The 19,805-nt window shown below is 40.4% G+C and overlaps 1 protein-coding gene and 1 non-coding gene across 5 annotated transcripts in view; one reads left to right on the top strand and one right to left on the bottom strand.

Moving 5' to 3' along the window:
* Positions 1–19,805, top strand: part of LOC136436394 (short transient receptor potential channel 7-like) — a 55,838-nt gene that overhangs the window by 10,804 nt on the left and 25,229 nt on the right. The gene's annotated exons all lie outside the window — the stretch shown is intronic.
* Trnaa-ugc (transfer RNA alanine (anticodon UGC)) lies at positions 5,889–5,960 on the bottom strand. The gene has a single exon. It is a non-coding gene; the product is annotated as a tRNA-Ala (tRNA).

Raw genomic sequence — 19,805 nt, 5'->3', positions numbered from 1 at the left:
TGCAGTAGGTATAGCTTTATCAGCACGCAGTGACGTAGTAATGCAGTGATTTATTGCAAATTTGCCTGGCTTTCTCTTAAAGGTGACTACTCGGTTTAACCCTAGTTAATCACTGTCGCTAATCATGGGTTCTTCTGGAATACATCAAAGCCTAACGCCGTTCCTACGCTTCAACTGTATACGTAAGATCGATGGCAGGATGCACGGAATCATAGGCTACGCAGTTACTGCTTGCATATACGCTTCCATCCATGATAAAATATCATCATGCTTTAGACCCACAGACAAAGCGGTGAGATCAGCTTCAGTGGGCGTTTTTACACGGATGAGTTGGAGCATAAATGATCACCTGCGTTAGTACATATTGTTATGGAGAGGAATTTTAAACTTTGTGTCCCTACGGAGGCCGATATCAACTTGCAGAAACCTTTGACCCCTGGGTCATATCCTGGGTCATAGCACGCACATAGATACGCACACACACACACACACACACGCACACACACGCATAGACGCAAAGAGTGGATAAATCTTCTGATCTTCTCCAGGATAACTGATAACCTGATTGCTTCTCACTTGCGACCTCCCGGAAGTGTAACGTGTGCAGCAGGTCGAAGGTCACTCGAAGTCGGTATCGGCAACCATCTCGATAAACCTAGTTGCTGATAGCTCCCTCTCACGAAATAAACTCATTCCGAGACCAGAGCCTTGATAAGTTTTGTTAAAGTGCATTTCTCAATCAGTCATATCATAAATACGTACTAGCAAATCATCTTGTTAATAACCATATTAATATAGGCACTTACACTTTGCTGAAACAAGCCCAGGGGCGCACCCGGTGGAGCCACGACCTCAAGTTTTACACCATCCACGCAAGAACCGACACATATAAATACTCTTTCTTTCCCCGTACTATCCCACAGCGGAATACCCTGCCTGGCACGGTTGCGACGGCTCCCACCGTTGAGTCGTTCCGTGCCAGGCTGGAGGTCTGCCCGCCTTAGCCCGGGACCTCAACTCCCCCCCCCCTTCTACTATGTCCCTGAAGGGGTTATTTGGGGGTAACCTAATGTAGATGTAGATGTCTTCCTGACACGCATCTGGTGGTTAGTATGCACGCATAGACATAATATGTTCGTCCCCTTAGTAACCGTAGAAGAAGCGGATTTTGATTAGACGCAATTGCCTTAGATGCCCTCTACCACTACGGAAGTGCCAACTACACGTACTAGACAGGTGTCATAGATCAAGTCAGAATATGAGATAACCATCATATTTCACGCGAAATACAAGTTATCTGTGTTTAAACCTTGTCATTATGTGCACCACGGAACGTGATTCGAATGCACTACGTGCGAAGTTTAATCAACGCATTTGACATGTTAATGCACTGCAATTGACTTTGAAATGAAATGGTTTAAACACTTAACTTCACTTAGGAGAGCCTATAGTAAGTTGTGCACCCAACTAGAGCAGAGGGAAGTCACGGTAGACTACAACTTATATCTGTATCTGTTTAGCCGGTATAACCACCCTTCGGCGTAACACACCAGCTTCGTGGACACGCGGCGCACTAGCAGCTGGTTATATTCCACTCGTCTGAACGATCTGACACACCTAACTTTTGCACAGGGCGTTCTATAAAGCTATCTAGCGAAGATGCCATTGCTGCTAACATAACGTGATCTTAGCCATCTGGGTAGAGATGGCGGGCGTTATAAACTTCCTGACAGATTACTGGCGTCACGTCACGTGACCTATGTGATTAGTCAGTTGAATTTTCAATAGAACTGAAGTTTAATATTTGGATGCACAGCGCGTAAAGTTTATCGACCCATCTGGCATTAAAAAGCGCTGCACTTGACTTTGAAATGAAATGATATGAACCGTGTACACACTTAGGGGAGACTTTAGACAGTTGTGCATACAACTAAAGCAGAGGAAGTAGGAGTCGACTACAACTAATAACATGATCTCAGCCATCTGGATAGAGACGGCAGGCGGTATAGACTGACATTGCGGCACGTGATCATAGGTGGTCATTTGCATTCTAACTGCAGTAGGCGAGTTGATACTTTTCGGGGCTGACTTCTGTACAGCGTTAGAACAAAGTTTTAGATTTGTGCTACATCTAGATAGAGGACCGTGTCTCATCTTTATTTCCCTGACTGGCAAAAAAGAGGTTCCAATCCACATTCATCTGGCCTGAAGTCCTAAGGTTGTCAAGTCGTATTACGCAGTAGAGCTTAAACGTTGTTACTGAAGTGTAGTCCTAATGTCTTTTCGACGTCTGCCGCGGGACCGTAAAATGTCACATCTAACGTGCAACGTGTAAAATTCACGCATAAACTCATTCAAAGAAACTAAAAGCGACTTCGTGCTACATGACTGACAGGCTATAGGATTTAGAAAATTAGTTTTTGCCGTCGTCTATAAACGTGCAACGTGTAAAGCACTCGCGCAAGAGCCCATTCAAAGAAACTGAACAGGACCCAAGGTAATCTCTGGTAATGGTTAACGACCTCACTGAAAGTCATCTGCAATTATGTAAAGAATACCTCGAGGTATTGACTTTACCTGCAAGAGCTTATGTAAAAATCTAAGAACCAACTTTCATCTGAATGTCAATGGCACATAACAACCTGGAATATCTATAGCTACAGTTTACAGTTTACATGCGATGTAAGAGTGCACGAACCACTAATAAGCTTATTGCCAATCTCTCTGCCATCAATTTTGCAAGAAGTAATCTTATTTTTACCACTCCACTCTCCAAAATGCTGTGATTAATCGAAGTAACTACCCATGGCAAGGCTACTAATTTACTGAAGTTAGTGATTTACAGAAGTGTGTGATTGGAAAAAATTATATACGACCGGTACCTTTGATTTGGCATGGAAATGCGGTGAGCAATTTAGGCATCATACGAAGCTTCAAGTGTTTGGTACAGGCCCGTTTATGTTTATGGGCGCTATGTACAGATCTAATAGTAGGTTTTTAATGATAGTGTAGTTACGCCGATGAAGGTTAGACATCAAGGTTATGAGATACACAAGATAAAGGTTACTCAAGCAACTGGATAGATTTTGGAAATGCAGTTACTTAAATACTGTAGTTACTTTGCTAGGGGATCTAGAAGTATACCTAGATCAGTGACCTCGCTACTTTGCAATATTGATCAAATTCGATGAATCGAGAGGATGGAGGCTCGAGCCCCGCTCGGGCATTGTGTAAAGGTTACATTTCGGATGGTGGCGTAAAGCCGGCGGCCCCGTAAAGATAAATATGGATGGGTGGGTGGGGGCGTCCAGATGTTAAAACTATCTACGTAAAAAATACTGCCACAACACACTAATGCAGAAGAGTGGGGTTGGCCTGATGTGATTGGCTATAAACGCGAACCATGGCAAAGCCGCATCGCTCCATTAGCTATCGAAAAAAGCATTACGCTTCGTCTGGAGCAGTATCATTCGAGTTTAAACTGCTTTACCATTCAGCATATACATTATAGCACTCGCCCTTTGTCAATTTACATCAGTTTTTTTACATTACCATTGTGTAACGGTTGAGTCGATATCTGTACGAGTACTGAAACCGGAAGGTCTGCACTACAGAGATAGCGTTTGTACATCAGTTCCTTTGCTGTCTTTAAGTGGGTGTATATCAGAATCTTTATTGTCTTCAAGCGGGTGTATATCAATATATCTACTGTCTTTACGACTGGGATAACTCTGTCAGCTTCCCAACTTCGGTTGTCACGAAAAATGATGATAAAACGCGCAATAAGTAGTATAGAAGATAAAAAAAAGCGAACCGTTAGTGTGCGACAGGAGATTCTGTTGATGATCAGATATCTTGTGATGAGCAGACGCATTGGTGTTATTTTGACTGTGAAGATTGTGAAGGGAACAAAATAAGGCAGAACACTGCTCCCTGTTGGCGAATAATCAACAGTGATCTATGCATAATCATATGTACAATGTCATATTAGATACCGCTATCAATAACAGTGATCAATATCTAAGACTCAGATAGACGTCTGCTTTCTCTCAAGTGTAGTGATACAAAAATATTATTTTGATGAATATTTAAACACTACACACTACAAAAGAGTTTGCTACTCTGGGGAACTTTCAATACGAACTCTGTCTCTTTGTGAACCTGGTAAAGTCATGGAGTTCTCTTGTCACGTGACTTAACTTTACTGGTTATAGTCTGTGAACACAATGTCCAATACATTTATTCCCGGGCGTATAAACATGTATGGTATTATAGGTCCATAGAACGTAAAAATCAATGGAAGTCAGATTTGAATGGACTGAAAGGGTATGTCGACTGCATTGAATATGAGGACGAAGTCGATACCGGCCCCGTCACGCTTCAGTGAAGGTTGGCCCTAGTTTAGATCTACACACGAAGTCGGTACCGGCCCCCGTCACAGTTCAGTGAAGGTTGGCCCTAGTTTAGATCTACACACGAAGTCGGTATCGGCCCCAATCACGGTTCAGTGAAGATTGGCTCTAGTTTAGATCTACACGCGAAGTCGATATCTGCCCCCGCCAAGGTTCAGTGAAGGTTGGCCCTAGTTTAGATTTACACACGAAGTCGGTATCGGCCCCCGCCACGCTTCAGTGACGGTTGGCCCTAGTTTAGATCTACACACGAAGTCGGTATCGGCCCCCGCCACGCTTCAGTGAAGGTTGGCCCTAGTTTAGATCTACACACGAAGTCGATATCGGCCCCCGCCACGCTTCAGTGAAGGTTGGCCCTAGTTTAGATCTATACACGAAGTCGGTATCGGCCCCCGTCACGGTCCAGTGAAGATTGGCTCTAGTTTAGATCTACACGCGAAGTCGGTATCCGAGTCAGAGTTCAATAACGGTTAATGGGCAATGATATGTAGATGTTGCAATATCTTGGCGTTGTCCATTGAATAAAGTATTAACCGCCTTGCAAAAACTATTTCATCAATAACTTTTTTTTTCATACCAACTCTAAGTAATCAAGCATTGCGAGTTTAAATCTGTATTTTTTTTACCATGGCGAATCTTGAAAGAGCATAGAATTCAGCTTTCCTGTGGCATTTCACTAGCATCTACATGGTTCTCGCTTTGCAGCCAATTAGTATACTGTAAGCAACTGCCAGAATCATTTTTTTCTGATTCTGTTTTCAATTGTGTATATTGTAACAAATCTGGAAAACATAAAATCCACCCCTCTCCTGGCTTGTCACTAGCGTTTACAGGTCGCTTGCTTTGCTGCCAGTTAGTATGTGGTAGAAGTTTCAACTGTCAGATTCTTTAGAAGACCTTCATTTTAATGATCTTGTTTTTCATTTTGAGGAGCAGACGGTCGAGACCATGATCTGAAAGAATCATAGCATCTGCCTAGCGCCATGCTTAAAAAAAGTTTGCTAGAAGTTACTTCTGACATGTATGCCAGACTTCATCTCATGGTGTTCTGCTTATTTGCAGATGGGAACCCTCAGTTCCTACAAGCAATATACTTTGACATTTTGAAGCAGATTGGTAGCTCAGTCTGTGGAGCATCCGAGATGAGGAGTGACCAGTGTTACACAATGTCTCGCTTTGGGGGGAGGGGGGCTTATTGGGCCTTCGATCTGCGATCCCTGAGACCTTCTATCAAGCTTCTAGAGGCCTGGTCATTGAAAGGGCCGCTAGAAGGTGTGAGCTAAGGATGGGTCATTTTAAAGCAGAGAATATCACACCCTTTAGCCTTCTAAAGACACATTTGATTGCTTAATTGGTTCAGGAAAAATCATTCACCTCTTTCATTAACAATAAATCGTCATATCACAAGAAAATATTTCAATTGTATTCCATGTATCAAAAGGCATATAGGTAAATGGAAGGAAACAATAAAAGATATGGAGATGCCGGGGATCGAACCCGGGGCCTCACACATGCAAAGCGTGCGCTCTACCACTGAGCTACATCCCCTTTTATGTATGCACGCACTCAAATTACGTGTTTAAACATAAAAGTTAAAGTCTTTTCCGGACCGCCTCGTACTTAGGGTTGCACCAAGCTCCAATTCCTTAGCCCACGGCCACACAGTTGTGCAAACACTACAGCAGTGGTGGTGTGTGTTCAACTACCAATCACTCTTTCCCGTAAGTAGAGAAAGCAGCATGTACCACGTAAAATGTATTTGGCATGACTCACAACCTTGGCCTGCACCAGGCCTTTCTGAGGGGCTATGGATGGTAAAATTCAATAGATATAAGGGTAAATAGATGGGCAACTGTCAGTCCACGGGAAGGGTACCATTTGCCCGAAACTGTGCGGGTAACTGTTTCGGGCAACTCCCCTGACAAAATTATTCTCCCTATAGCCAGCGAAGTTATGTCTGGTAGAAACTATCGTGACCAACCACATGCAAGGTAAGTCCTCTACCCACTAAGCCATAGTAATCTAACAACGGAAGTCTAGTGCTGTGCCAGGCTGATAGATATTGAAGTATACTTATACTTGACTTTCGGAAGCCTTTGTCAAAGTTTATCTAGATCTGAAGACAAGATCAAAGGACCGGAGTAGGTTGTGTAGTTGATGTGAATCATTCGAGTTAGATGCGCATGAAGTCAGGTGTTCTAAAGAGAAGTATACTTACAATGTGTATGCTTAACATTAGCAATACATCAGAGAGTGGGTTATTGTGCAGACGGATGCTTCGGAAAGAAACGAACTACAGTTCAGACTCTGCCCACTCCAACATATCTTTTCCACAGATAAGTTAAAGGTAAGGTCAGGTGTGGTAGAACCTGTCGTTAATCAGATCTGACAGCCCAGGTCACGGGGTCAATGGAACAGGATATTGTTTCACAGGGAGGTAGTACATGTAGTAGTGTTTTTGGTCTGTAATTTTATGTTTTCGCAGTTCCATATTTTCAATATGCTAGCCAAGTTCACCGCAGAGAATGATAGGTATTTGTCATTTAGTGTTTGTTGTACTAATAGATAAGTGAATAAACAAGATTCATTTTAGATAAGATTTTGTACGAAGACACTTGAAGAGTTATTTTGGTCATCAATGTAGTAGGCTGAAATTTTACACGTGAAACGTATCTTTATGGTCAACATGGTAGTTTTTATTTCCTACCTCTTGAATTATCTAAATTGCTAGGGTCGAGTTTCTGTTACTGTTGTTCACCTTGTAGTGCCTAGTGCCATATATAGTTTCAGTAGCAGGGTATATTTTTACAGGGCGTGGTTGCTAGCCTCCCCCCTTCAACCTCCTCAAATACGGGATCGCCATTTAACGTCCCTTTAAAAAAAAGATAGGTACAGGTCCAAACGAGATGCCCTTCCCAGGAGTTGAGCCGGGGCTCGCAGTTACTAAGTAACTGGAACCAGGAGCTCAACTGTGAGGCTGCTACCAGTTGAGCTACAGGGCTATGGTACCTTGCTAAGGTCTGATAATAGAGCCTGTTGAATGCAGAGTGGTTATCTTGGTTCTGCGAAGACGGGTTGCTCATTAAAGATTTCCTTTACTTATTTCCCATGGAATGAGAGATACGAAACTTGTCACAGTTATTTGATATTAGACTGGTGTGTAGTTCCATTCCTCTCATGCTCAGATTATAGGAAATGCGTAAAGAATGACTGTTAATGAACGGGTCACGTGTGGAGGACCCCGATGACCACTCTTCATTCAGCTGGCTCCATTAATACTCCTTGCTCCACCCTAGCACCGGTTAAATACAAATCTGCTTAGATTTATGAGATGAAAAACGCCCTGTGTATTCGATTTTGTCATATGAAAGACAGAAGTTGGTTAGGAGAAATCATCATTGCTTATCATATAGCCAGATGACGTTGACCAATAAGACGGCTCCATTTTGCCATAACCATTGGGAGTTATCATTTCATATTGACCAGGTATTGTAAGGTTTCTATTGGATCACTTTAGGCTGCACCTCAGCTGAGTTAAATTGGGTGGTTCCCTGGCCGTGTTTTCGCTTCGCTCACTCGATGGTTTATTCGATAATTATAATAACCGACCATGCCTTACGACACCGTACATAGACCTCAGGGCGGGTCATTTCCCCAATATTGAACTACATTGAAGCTTCGAACGCAAAAAAAAGTTAAAGTCTACAAAAATATATAGAATAATCGTTCGCTTGTCCTTCAACTGCCCTTTCGGTACGATCCAATAGTGATAAAATTCAGGTACTTTATCCGCCAAGAAGGTGTGATCAATCATGTCATTGAACAACAGCGCGAGACCGAAGGATTGTATGATACTCTGCAGTCCAATTCTCAACCACATTTACGGCACTACAAAGAATACACGCCGAAGAAGAAGTCTTGTAAATGGCTACATATTACCCAATAAGTCTTCTCTTTATTCGCCCTTGGCTACCAATGGCAGTTATAGGTGTATTCCATCATTGTCAAGACTAAGCTCTAACTGTTCTCATATAAGAACAAAAGAAAGCTATGAGAAATATTAACACAAAGTTGTCTCATTCATACAGGCCGATCTAAACCCTTCTGAATCTCTATTTTTCGTTGAGCATTCGATGAAACAGATATATAAAGAAAACGTCGCCACTGGGCAGAAACAACTTGGTATAAGCCAGTCTATACTTCTTATTCCATGGAAAAAGAAAGAAAGGCGCTTGGCATACTCAACTCCAAAGTAGATACCACATCTTTATGAATACAAAATCAACCAAATTTACACACAGATTAACAAAGAAATGAACTATTTATAATTCAGGCATTAAGTAGTAGCATTCATGCTGGTGTGACGTATGCTGGGTTCCTTTAGGATAACTGTTTCAGTAACTGTTTTTAATGATTTCGATACATTCTCTGTAGTAGACTATTAGTAGGTAAATATACATTACCGTGGACAGGAAACGTAGGGTATAAACTACAGTATACAGCTTAATTGATGCTTTACCTAACTCATTTAAAACCTCCCTGGCAGCAATAAATGAACAACTCAACCCGAATCTCCCCCTGACATAATTCACAATTAACTCATCCACATAAAAGGTTTAATAAGAAACTAATAACACCTTTCTTTTCCTAATATTGATTAACGCATACGTGGTAAAAAGTCATTGTTTGCACCTTAAACCAGGCCAAATTCATCCTAAATTTCTCCCTTTGGCGTAATTATCTTCGCCGAGGAACTCGGAGTAGATTATTTTTTCGGTTGAGCCGGCTGTTGTGTGGGTCTGTATCTATGTCAAGAGCATACCTCGGGAAACCTTTGATGGATCTTCATGATATTTGGTAGGTGTGTAGTGGTAATGTGCAAAGGAAGGTCAAGTTCAAAAATCGTTCACCTGGCGTTTTCCAACAATACTGCAGCGGACTTTTAATTTTTCTGTGTTTGTATGTAGGCAAAAAAAGTGACGGAAACGTTGATGGATCTTAATGATTTTTGCTAGTTTGGAAGAGATTGTGGGAACGGAGGTCAAGTTTAAAAATGATTTATTTGGCGCTTTCCTACAGAACTGCAGCAGGCTTTGTGTGTGTCAGAGTTTGTATGTCGCCAGCATAACTCGAGGAGCTATTGGCGGTTGTGCATGATATTTCGTGGATAGGTAGTGATGTCAAAGAGGAAGGTCATGTTCGATAATGGGCCTCCTAGCGGGTATTTGAGGTACTGCAGCGGAGCTTCAACGTTTGAGGCCAAATTTTCTGGAGGCGTCAGGTTCATGATTTTTTGGTAGTATATAGCTTCTGGGACGGCAAGTGAGTGGTGAGAGTTAAGGCCCCCTAGCTGCTCGTTTGGAACTGCAGTTGGCGTTTTTGTTAATACATTTGGAGACGAATAACTCCAGCAGGGATTGACGGATTATCATAATTTATGGCATGTAGATAGTTTCGGTGATGCTTTACATAACTGAATACTTGTCATGCAAATAAGACGATAATTTGCATAGTAAATGAGGAAAGTTTATAAATTCGCCGAAAGCTTGTAGTCAAATTTCATACAAGTGCTATGGTAACGGTTTGTAAGTGGTGTACAGCTCTTGGGGCAGGAAGTAAGTGATATAAGTTTAGACCCCCTAGTGGCTTGCTTAGAACCGCAGTGGGATTTTGTCATGTTACCGTTGGAGGCGAATAACTCAGTTAGGGTTTGATGAATTTGCATTGTTTTGGACAGGTTGGTTATAGGGGTAATGATTAACAAATAAAGACGTATGAAATTGTAATCAGGGTCTTATTAAGTGGTGAAATAGGCTTGTTTATAATTACATTTTTAAGTACCTTTTGTCGACCTATATCTGCTTGTCAGAAGGCCTGTGCAAATTAAATTGATGCTCTCTGGTGACCTCAAAAACCACCGGCCAAACTACACTCCCGCTGGGACGGAGCTTATATCAACAAACACAGGAAAGGTCTGGCCCTGTGCGGGACAAGTCAAAACGATGAATATAAGGAAATGTGCAAGCAGCAGGCACTACAGAAAGCATTATACTAAGCTTTATGTGGTTTGTAAAATGCAGTTGTGCATACCACACTGGATGTGGACCACAGTCCTTCGTAGATGAGAGTAAGAAAAGGTTCTTGAGCAGATAGTGACATAAACATCCTCAAAATCAGGGTAATCTTTAAAACAGACCCATGCTACCCATCAGGACCTGACTGAACTCCCCTCCAGGGTGTTTCACATTTAAGACAGACACACGAAAAAACAGTAACAGGTCTCACAAATCTAACACCCTCCAAAAAAAAGTGAAACAGGAGGCTTTAGAGAGATATTGTCAATAGCAGTAGGGGCAAGAGTCGTGGTCACTGCCACATTTTAGACGGAATTGTTAAGAGGGCATTCGCAACAGTAGTAGGTATTGACAGCATATGCCATGATGTCCACACCTTCTTCGTAAAATTCGACAGTGAAAGAATTACCCAAATGTACCCATCAAAAGACCTTCAATAAGTTCTCAGTTACGGCAAGCGGACGATCCAAGCACGACGAGAACAGTATCCTCATTATGATATTATGATATTATGATATTACGATATTATGATATTATAATATTATGATATTATGATATTATGATATTATGATATTATGATATTATGATATTATGATATTATGATATTATGATACTGTGATATTATGATATTATAATATTAAGATATTATAATACTATGATATTATGATATCATAATATTATGATATTATAATATTATGATATTATGATATTATAATATTGTGATATTATGATATTATGATATTATGATATTATGATATTATGATATTACGATATCATGATACTGTATCATGATATTATGATATTATAATATTATGATATTATGATATTATGATATTATGATATTATGATATTATGATATTATAATATTATAATATTATGATATTATGATATTATAATATTATGATATTATGATATTATAATATTGTGATATTATGAAATTATGATATTATGATATTATGATATTATAATATTATGATATTATGATATCGTATATCATATATCATATATTATATATTATATATTGTATATTATATATTATATATTATATATTATATATTATATATTATATATTACATATTATGATATTATGATATCTATGATATTTATGAATTTCATGAATTTCATGAATTTCATGAATATCATGAATATCATTGTACCAAAACTGCACCACTGCTAGGTGCGGAAAAGTCACATGTACATGTACTATGTCTTTCAAAATGTGTATGATATGGAATAAAGATAATGATGCAGTCAACACTGCAATATCGAATCTTTGTGGCCCATATATATATATATATACCTGTACCACCAAATGATCTTTAACCCCACCTAGACTGGTATGTCATGCACCATACCACTTCCAAATGGTATGGTGCATGATCAAATTTGCAGGATTTATATAAGCACGTAACTATCAATCACTCTCCATAATAAGCCTTGATTATTTGGCGAAGATAATGTGTTCGTGGAACTCTAGTTCACAATTATACCATCCGCATAAAGGGCATACAAACAAATAAACCATGCGGACGTCCCATTCTTAATCGTGATTTACACAAACATGGAAACCAGACACTGCGTTCATCTTGAACCAGATTAAACAAGAGTTCCACGACCTCATATCTCCATGAACAATTCTATTCATGCAAATGACTTACACAATTGCATGATATATGCTTGGTCATAAACACCTTTATCTAACTTACACATGTTGCAATATTGACAGTCGTATAATTTTCCAATTAGATGAATTATGGTGTTTTTGCATTAATTTTACAAATTAGGAATTTATTTGCATAATTGGTATCTGTTGATGCAAATTAATTCATACTTTCCATAAACTACATATGTTACATGTATTTGAGTCTGATAATGAAAAACACTTCAAATATAGATTTTCCTCATTAGCTATGCAAATTAAGTCACAATTAGTATAACTTGCACTACATTATGTATATCTCTGTCTAACCTACCTGCATACTAAATATCATATTGACAGTCCTATAATTTTCCAATTAGATGAGATATGGTGTTTTTGCATTAATTATGCAAATTAGGAATTTATTTGCATAATTGGTATCTGATGATGATCCACTTTCCATAAACTACATACGTTACATGTATTTGAGTCTGATAATGCAAAACCCTGCAAATATAGATTTTCCTAATTAGCTATGCAAATTAAGTCCCTATTAGCATATTTGCACTTCATTGTGTACATCTCTGTCTAAGCTACATGCATACTAAATATCATGGAAATCCATCGTTCCTTTGTTCAGTTATTCTCCTTAGAAGATTTTCACAAAAACGCCCCTGCAGTTCCAGAGGAAGCTGCTAGGGGGCCCAAACCTACACCACTTCTTTATTACATCACAAGCTATCTGCCACCCAAAAATCAAGACCACAGCACGTCCAGGTCAAAAGATACAAAAATTGAATTTCTACTGCAGTACCAAGGTCACATACCAGGGGGCCCAAAATTGACCTTGAACTTCGGCTTCACAACACCTGCCCACATACCAAATATCATCGTAATCCATCAAGAGGTTCTTGAGTTATGCTGACTACAGTAGTGCGGAAACACAAACAGACAGACAAACACACACACAGACACACCCAAAACAATGTCTCCATTTTTCATGGAGATAATTAATCCCAAGCCCTCTGACATGATTCACAAGTAACTTATCCACATAAAGGATCTGCAACGAAACCATGCGGACGCCCCATCCTTAATCCTAATGAACTCTGAAGTCCCGCTGCAGTACCGTAGGTAGCCACTAGGAGCTTCATTATCAAACTTGACCTTTATTTTTACAACCCCCACCAAAACACCAAATTTTATCACGATCTATCAAATGCCCCTCGAATTATCCCACCAACAAACAACTTCCAACAAACACAAAAGGTCCCCTGCATTTTCGAACTTGCCCTTAGTCTTTCCAACAGAAACTCACCTACCAAAAATCATCAACATCCGTCTATGGCTTCAAGAGTTAAACTGCCAACACTCACAGTGACTCCACAATCGACCAAAAATATAACCTTACGCCTATAGCGAAGGTAATTAACACAAATATGGAAACCAGACACTGCGCACATCGTAAACCAGCAGTCTGAACTCATCTAAGTTTCCCCTTTGCATTTGGCATAATTCACAATTAACTAATCCAGATAAAAAGTCCCATAAGGAAACCAAACACTTTCAGTGCTTTATCCTGATTAACACATCTATGCCGACCAGGCACTGCGTACATCTCAGACTAGTTCAGGCCTGTTCAGGTAGCGTGCGGAGTCCGGTGGTTATAATTAGCGGCCATGCCTCTACTAGAATAACTAGAAGCCGTGAGTTCGAATCCCGGTTGTTTATAGCGGGGCGTTAGGCTGTGGTCAAATGTTCATGTTCAAAGAGCACAATTTCACCGGTACAATGAATATGTGAATGAATACTTTACATAGCGGATGTCTACTCTGTCACGATTGGTGGAAGAATAGACCTTCAGTGAGCTAAACTGGATCGATACTACTTTCACTTCTTAAACCATAATAAATGCATCCTAAATCGCCCCCTTTAGCGTAATTCATAATTAATTAAATCTACATAAAACGGCCAATAACAAACCAACAATTTCTCTTCCTTTATCTTTGAGTTGATTAACACATAGAAAGCATAGGCTGTTGCAGACATGGGTCACGTTATAACCTAAACTGATGGCCTTTTCAAAAGTCCATTTACAGTTTTCGTTATCAAGAAGAACCTTACATTCGTAGCTGCCAGTAGGAGTCATGGGGTACATGTATCACGAGCACTGAAATAGACCGAGTATCGACGTTTGGCTTAAGGCGATGTTTGGCAGCCTAGTAACCATCCGATCGCGAGCTTCCTGGGGTCTTCTCGGTGCTGTGAGTGTTGCCCGCCCGCTCAGGTCAATCAGTATACTCCGGAAACCCGTCGTTTCTTTGTTCAGATATCCTCCTTATAAAAGAAGACAAAAACGTCCCTGCAGTTTAACCCTATCTAGACCGGGGGGGGGCTAATAGTGCCCGCGCCAACTTTGACATCGTATAACTACCAAACGACGTATGGTAGGACAACCAAACTTGGTGACTTTTCCTAAAATTTAGTTGGCAACAATATTATGATAAAAGTATAAGTTTATCATGTTTTGTGTTGCCATGGTAACGGGTTTCTGAAGAGGCATTTTATGCAAATTTCACTAAAATACTTGTAGATATTATAGGAATTCCCTATTTAGCCAATAAAATCACATCGATGACGTCATAATGACGTCATATTACGTCATAACGTCACCAAAGTTACAGGAATTATAAAACTTAACATGAACATCACTCCCTGCAAATTTGGTGATGATAGAGCATAACGTTCGGAAGTTATGAAGGGGGGGTCGAAAGAGCCCCCCCCCCGTCCAAGAAGTCTCAAAAAAGCCCGGTCTAGATAGGGTTTTAAGAGCAAGATGCTAGGGGAACCAAACCTACAACCCTTCTTCCTTACATCCCAAGCTATCTGCTACCAAGAAATCAAGCCCATAGCGCACCCAGGAAAAAAAAGATGCAAAAACTTAAAGTTCTGCTGCAGCACGGAGGTCAAGTACCAGGGAGCCCAAATCGACCCTGACCCTTGTCTTCCCAACACCTACCCACATACTGAATATCATAGTAATCCATTCAGAGTTTCTTGTGTTATGCTGACTACAAAATCAGGAAAAACATACACCGACACCAGACAGACAGGCCAAAATTCATTCCTCCCTTTTCATGCCGGTAATGATCAAAAAGATTGAAATCTTAAGTGCGAATGGTTAGCACGACGATAGGGCCGGTAAAACACTACTACGTCAGGCCTGTGGGGTGACTGCCAAGCTAGATGTTTCCTAGCTATTTTCGGCAGAGCGTTACACTAAGCAGACTGGGCGTGCAATGTGATTGATTCATATATCATTTACAAACACATGCATCAAATGCGGCTTACCGAGTAGCAGCAAAAATATAGAATGACCAATGCCGGTAGACAGAGATGTCCCTGTAGCTCAACTGGTAACAGCTTCAAATTTGAGCTTCTGGTTCTAATTAGTGGCTAACAGGGAGACCCCGGTTCAAATAATGGCAAGGTCATCTCGCTTGAGCTGTACACGTCTTTCGGAAGGAAGGGAGGTAACAAAATGGGAGTCCCGAATTCGAGCAGGTGCCTCGATAATGAATGAAAGACCTTTATTGTGCATTCATGCCCCGAGGGGCTAGGTAGAGGTCGTCTAACTTAACACATGGAACATACCATACAAGGACATAATACAACAATACAAGCTGTAAACATATAGTGTAGACAAAACGTGTTATTAAACTAGAAAGGCAACATTTGCGAGCAAATACAGCATGTTTAGCCATACTCCTCGCCATGCAAAAAATGGACTCTCCCAAAATAACAATGGACCATTCTAAAATACTTGCACTAAAAAAATGAATCACCCCAGTCCAAAATTGAGTCTTCCAGTAGCACCTCAACACAATATGGACCAGTCCACAACCATATCCACTAATTGATTAACAAATACACTTCTGCTAAAAAATGGACTTTTTCATAATCATTCCAGCTCAAAATTGAAAGAAATAATTAAATAATTCTCCCCTTGCAAGAATGGGATATCCCGTGCCATTTCCATGTAAACCAGTCGAAAAATATCCGCTGAAAATTACACTCTTGCGCATAATCAACCCAGTTCAAAATTGAATTAAAAAAGATCAACCCCAGGGAAGAATGAAGTTTTCCATAGTATACATATGAAGATTTGACAGGAGACGAAGGAAATGACCAAAAACAACATATTTGAGTCAATTCAAAGTCACCGAGAGGGTTTTAATATAATATTTGTAATATGTTTGAACTATTTTGATTAAAAGAATGTCTAAGTCACAATAGTTCTAAAGTGTTCAAACAATTAGAATTGAAACTTATAACATGTTTGAACTTATTTCACATACGTTGGAAACATTTCGAACGTAACTACACAAAAATCTCTTTATTTAGAACAGTTTCAAACCATCTATCCAAATGTTTCAATGTTCGAACAATTTGTAACAAAAGATTTTCACAATTGCCCTCATAAACGAAGGTGCTAAGTCCTCCTGTGTGTTTCTGCCTATTTTCGGTGGCCGCGCTAGACCACCAGCGGATTTGTTTTGACGGAGCGTCACCCGCGCGCGACGATGTACACTGTTCGGCACCGCTAATATCCGGCATTTTCCCGCTCCAAAACACTCCACAAGACCCACGTTTTTAGTGTTTTGCCTCTTGTGCAACACGATTCGATTTGCATTACTAACGGGACGAAAATGATAGAAAAAATTCACCCCGTCCCGGCGTCCGTCCCAAAAACATGAACGACATGAAAATATATTTTCTTACAGATTCAATCACGAAAATCAACAGCATGGGATTCCAAATTTTCGCAACGGCCGACCATTTATCATGGTTGAACTTCCTTCCAAGGCGTGCGATAGATAAACATTCCCGGCACATAATAGTCACAAGTACCAGACTAACGCAAGCTCATGATGATAATAGGGAGAAAGTTTGTCAGTGAAGTTTGGCCACCAGAGGGTACATTCATTTAACGTTACAAGCTAGCGCAAAGGGGCGAATCATTGACCTTACCGGGGACTGACTCTACTGGCCTAATCATTCCTTTTTTGCCGAATTCTACGATCAATACGCCCGTACGTAGGACATGTAGGAAGGCCTGGTGGTGGACGCTACGTCGCGCCAGTCTGAGGAGAAACGATCTCCCGTGTTGTGTTGAAGAATTTGGAGTTTGAAAATATCTGGAATAACTAATGCTAGAATAAACATTCACAAAATCATTGATTTAACTTGTTTTCTGTTATAAAATTTCCTAAACTGCAATTTAACCACTGAGTTTAAGGGAACATGGTGTTTTCCCGATAATCACGTTAAATGTTTATGTCCGGTCTTTCCTCCTCGTAAGCAAACTTCCAGCTTGACCAGGTGCAAGGCACTCGGGGTCAATGACCTGTAGGTCATATGTAGTATTGAAAGTGACAGAAGTGGCAAATATTGTCAAGAAAGCCCAAAATAAATCGTTTTGAATATATGTATGCCAAAAATGGGAATGTAGTCCATTAAATATTTGTTCAAGCCACATATACAGCAAATTTCAGGTCATTCGGTTGAAATACCAGGGCGCAGGAGGCCAAGATATGCTAAAAATAGCCTAAAAACCTCAATAAAATCACTTTCAAGGTCAATATCAAAACAAGGAAAAGAACGCACATTGGTTTTTGCCTACATTACCTCTGTACCAAATTTCAGGTCATTTGGTCAAAAAATGACAGAGATGAATCGATTTGAAGATTTGACAGGAGAAGAAGAAGAAGAAGAAGAAGAAGAAGAAGAAACATGAGAGAAAACAATATGTTTAGCCATACTTATGGCTAAACATAACTAAGCTAGTCCGGTAGAGTCGACTTCTTCTCGCTTCTTTGTACATGTGTAAATATATGAGCAGACAATATTTCTAATACAAGGATTATCCAGGCGTAATAAATATATGAATTTGTCTGTTGCATTAAGATATTCGAAATATGGGAATTTTTAATCTCCAGACAGAGGCTCGGCTCCGGCTTGTTTTCGACGTATTCTTAGGCGTTTTTATCGGGCTCTCTATTTTGCCAGGTTTCCTTTTTGTCAGCCAGCCAAAACTCTGCCGGCACTTACCCCGGCTGGCTATATATAGCTAACAAAATGAAAACTTTAAAAACTCTAACAACACACATTGTAATATTCATAAACACTAGAGTGCTCTTCGCAGAAACTAGAGAAAACATTGTAAGGATGCTTTGTGTAGTTTAGGAATCGCACGTAGACTCTACCAGGCTCCAGACGTGGCCAGGAATCGGCTGATTTCTACTCTTTCCAGCCACGTCTAGAGGCTGATAGAGGCTAAATCGTACGCACTGCATGCGGAACGCACACACACACAACAAAGCACACAACAAATAAACTGTGCAGACAAGCGTATATAAACATACAATGTTGGAGGCACATTTTTGTCTGAATCGTGCCATAATAATCGCTCGTAGATGATACTTTGCTTGAGGTTGCCTTCTATTCCCCTCACGTCAGAGCAGTTTGACTTCAAAGTCAGCGGAAATGGGAACATTCCGTGTGGGCGCGGTGAGAAAATGGGTGCAGTTAGTCAAGGCTCTTTCTACAAAGCCGCAATTGTGGCATCGGTGCGGAAGCTTGGCATGTCAACATTTCAACTGATCGATGACCAGACCGCAACATTTGAAGCGGAAGAGATATTCTGCTGCGTAAAGTTCCCCTCTACCAGTTTGTTTGTGCCTTTATCTAGACTAAAGATTGCTCTATTCACGCAGTACATTGCCTTACGTCAACCCTTAAACAGCTCGGTATTTCTTGCGACTAAAATGACCGACCGGGGTCCAAATGGACCCCGTGATGCTTTACTCAGTACTATCTTCTTGTAATTTGATCGAATTGACAAAGCACTCAACGAAGTTCATCGACAAAAAACGAATCATTTTAAGCTTTGTGTGTTTTTTTGTCTTTTTGTTTATACTTGTACGTTTTGAATAATATTCCCATTATAAAGTCAAGGGTAACACAAATCCAGTTTAGGACGCAGCGACGCCGCCAGCGTGCCGCGGGTTCAGTGAGAGGGGGGCTTAAGCTTGCGTCTAAAACGTGGTATTACATTTGTACAGATCATTGAATGGGGAAAGCGTGGCGACATACAAAATGAGGCTGAACGCCCACTCTAATGAATATTCTACAGGTATCGACCGGCTAATCTTTCTATCTGGCAGAAATGAATATGTAGTAGAGTCGTCAACGAAGCGTGTCCGGACGTTGGTGATTGGTATGGTTATGAGATGGTTTAATTTCGTTGTCTGCTCCGATGGTCTTTGATTGTTGGTAGGGCAGCGACCCGTGGAGAGGTCTTATGTAAAGCAGAGATGGTCTATAGATTTATTTATAGGCTATGTGTAGAGATAGAATGGAAAAGTGGCATGGAGGTAGCTTTTCAGAATCATAGGGCCACACTGACTTAATCACATGGATGCCAAACGTACACAATTTCAAAACTTTTGTGTTGTGTTTATTATATTCTAAAGTAAATAAATCATCTATATTCGGCCAATAATCTAGAATGGTACGGATATTCAATTCTAAACTGGAATCCAGACTATTGCCAGGGCCCTTCGCTACCGGGTTCAGCATGCCCATGGAAAAATACAACGGGGTGGCGTACATGGCTGG

Source organism: Branchiostoma lanceolatum, chromosome 6, assembly GCF_035083965.1.
Source record: "Branchiostoma lanceolatum isolate klBraLanc5 chromosome 6, klBraLanc5.hap2, whole genome shotgun sequence".
Classification (NCBI taxonomy): Eukaryota; Metazoa; Chordata; class Leptocardii; order Amphioxiformes; family Branchiostomatidae; genus Branchiostoma; species Branchiostoma lanceolatum.
The sequence above is the reverse complement of the archived record's forward strand: the minus strand, read 5'-3'. Positions and strand labels throughout refer to the sequence as shown.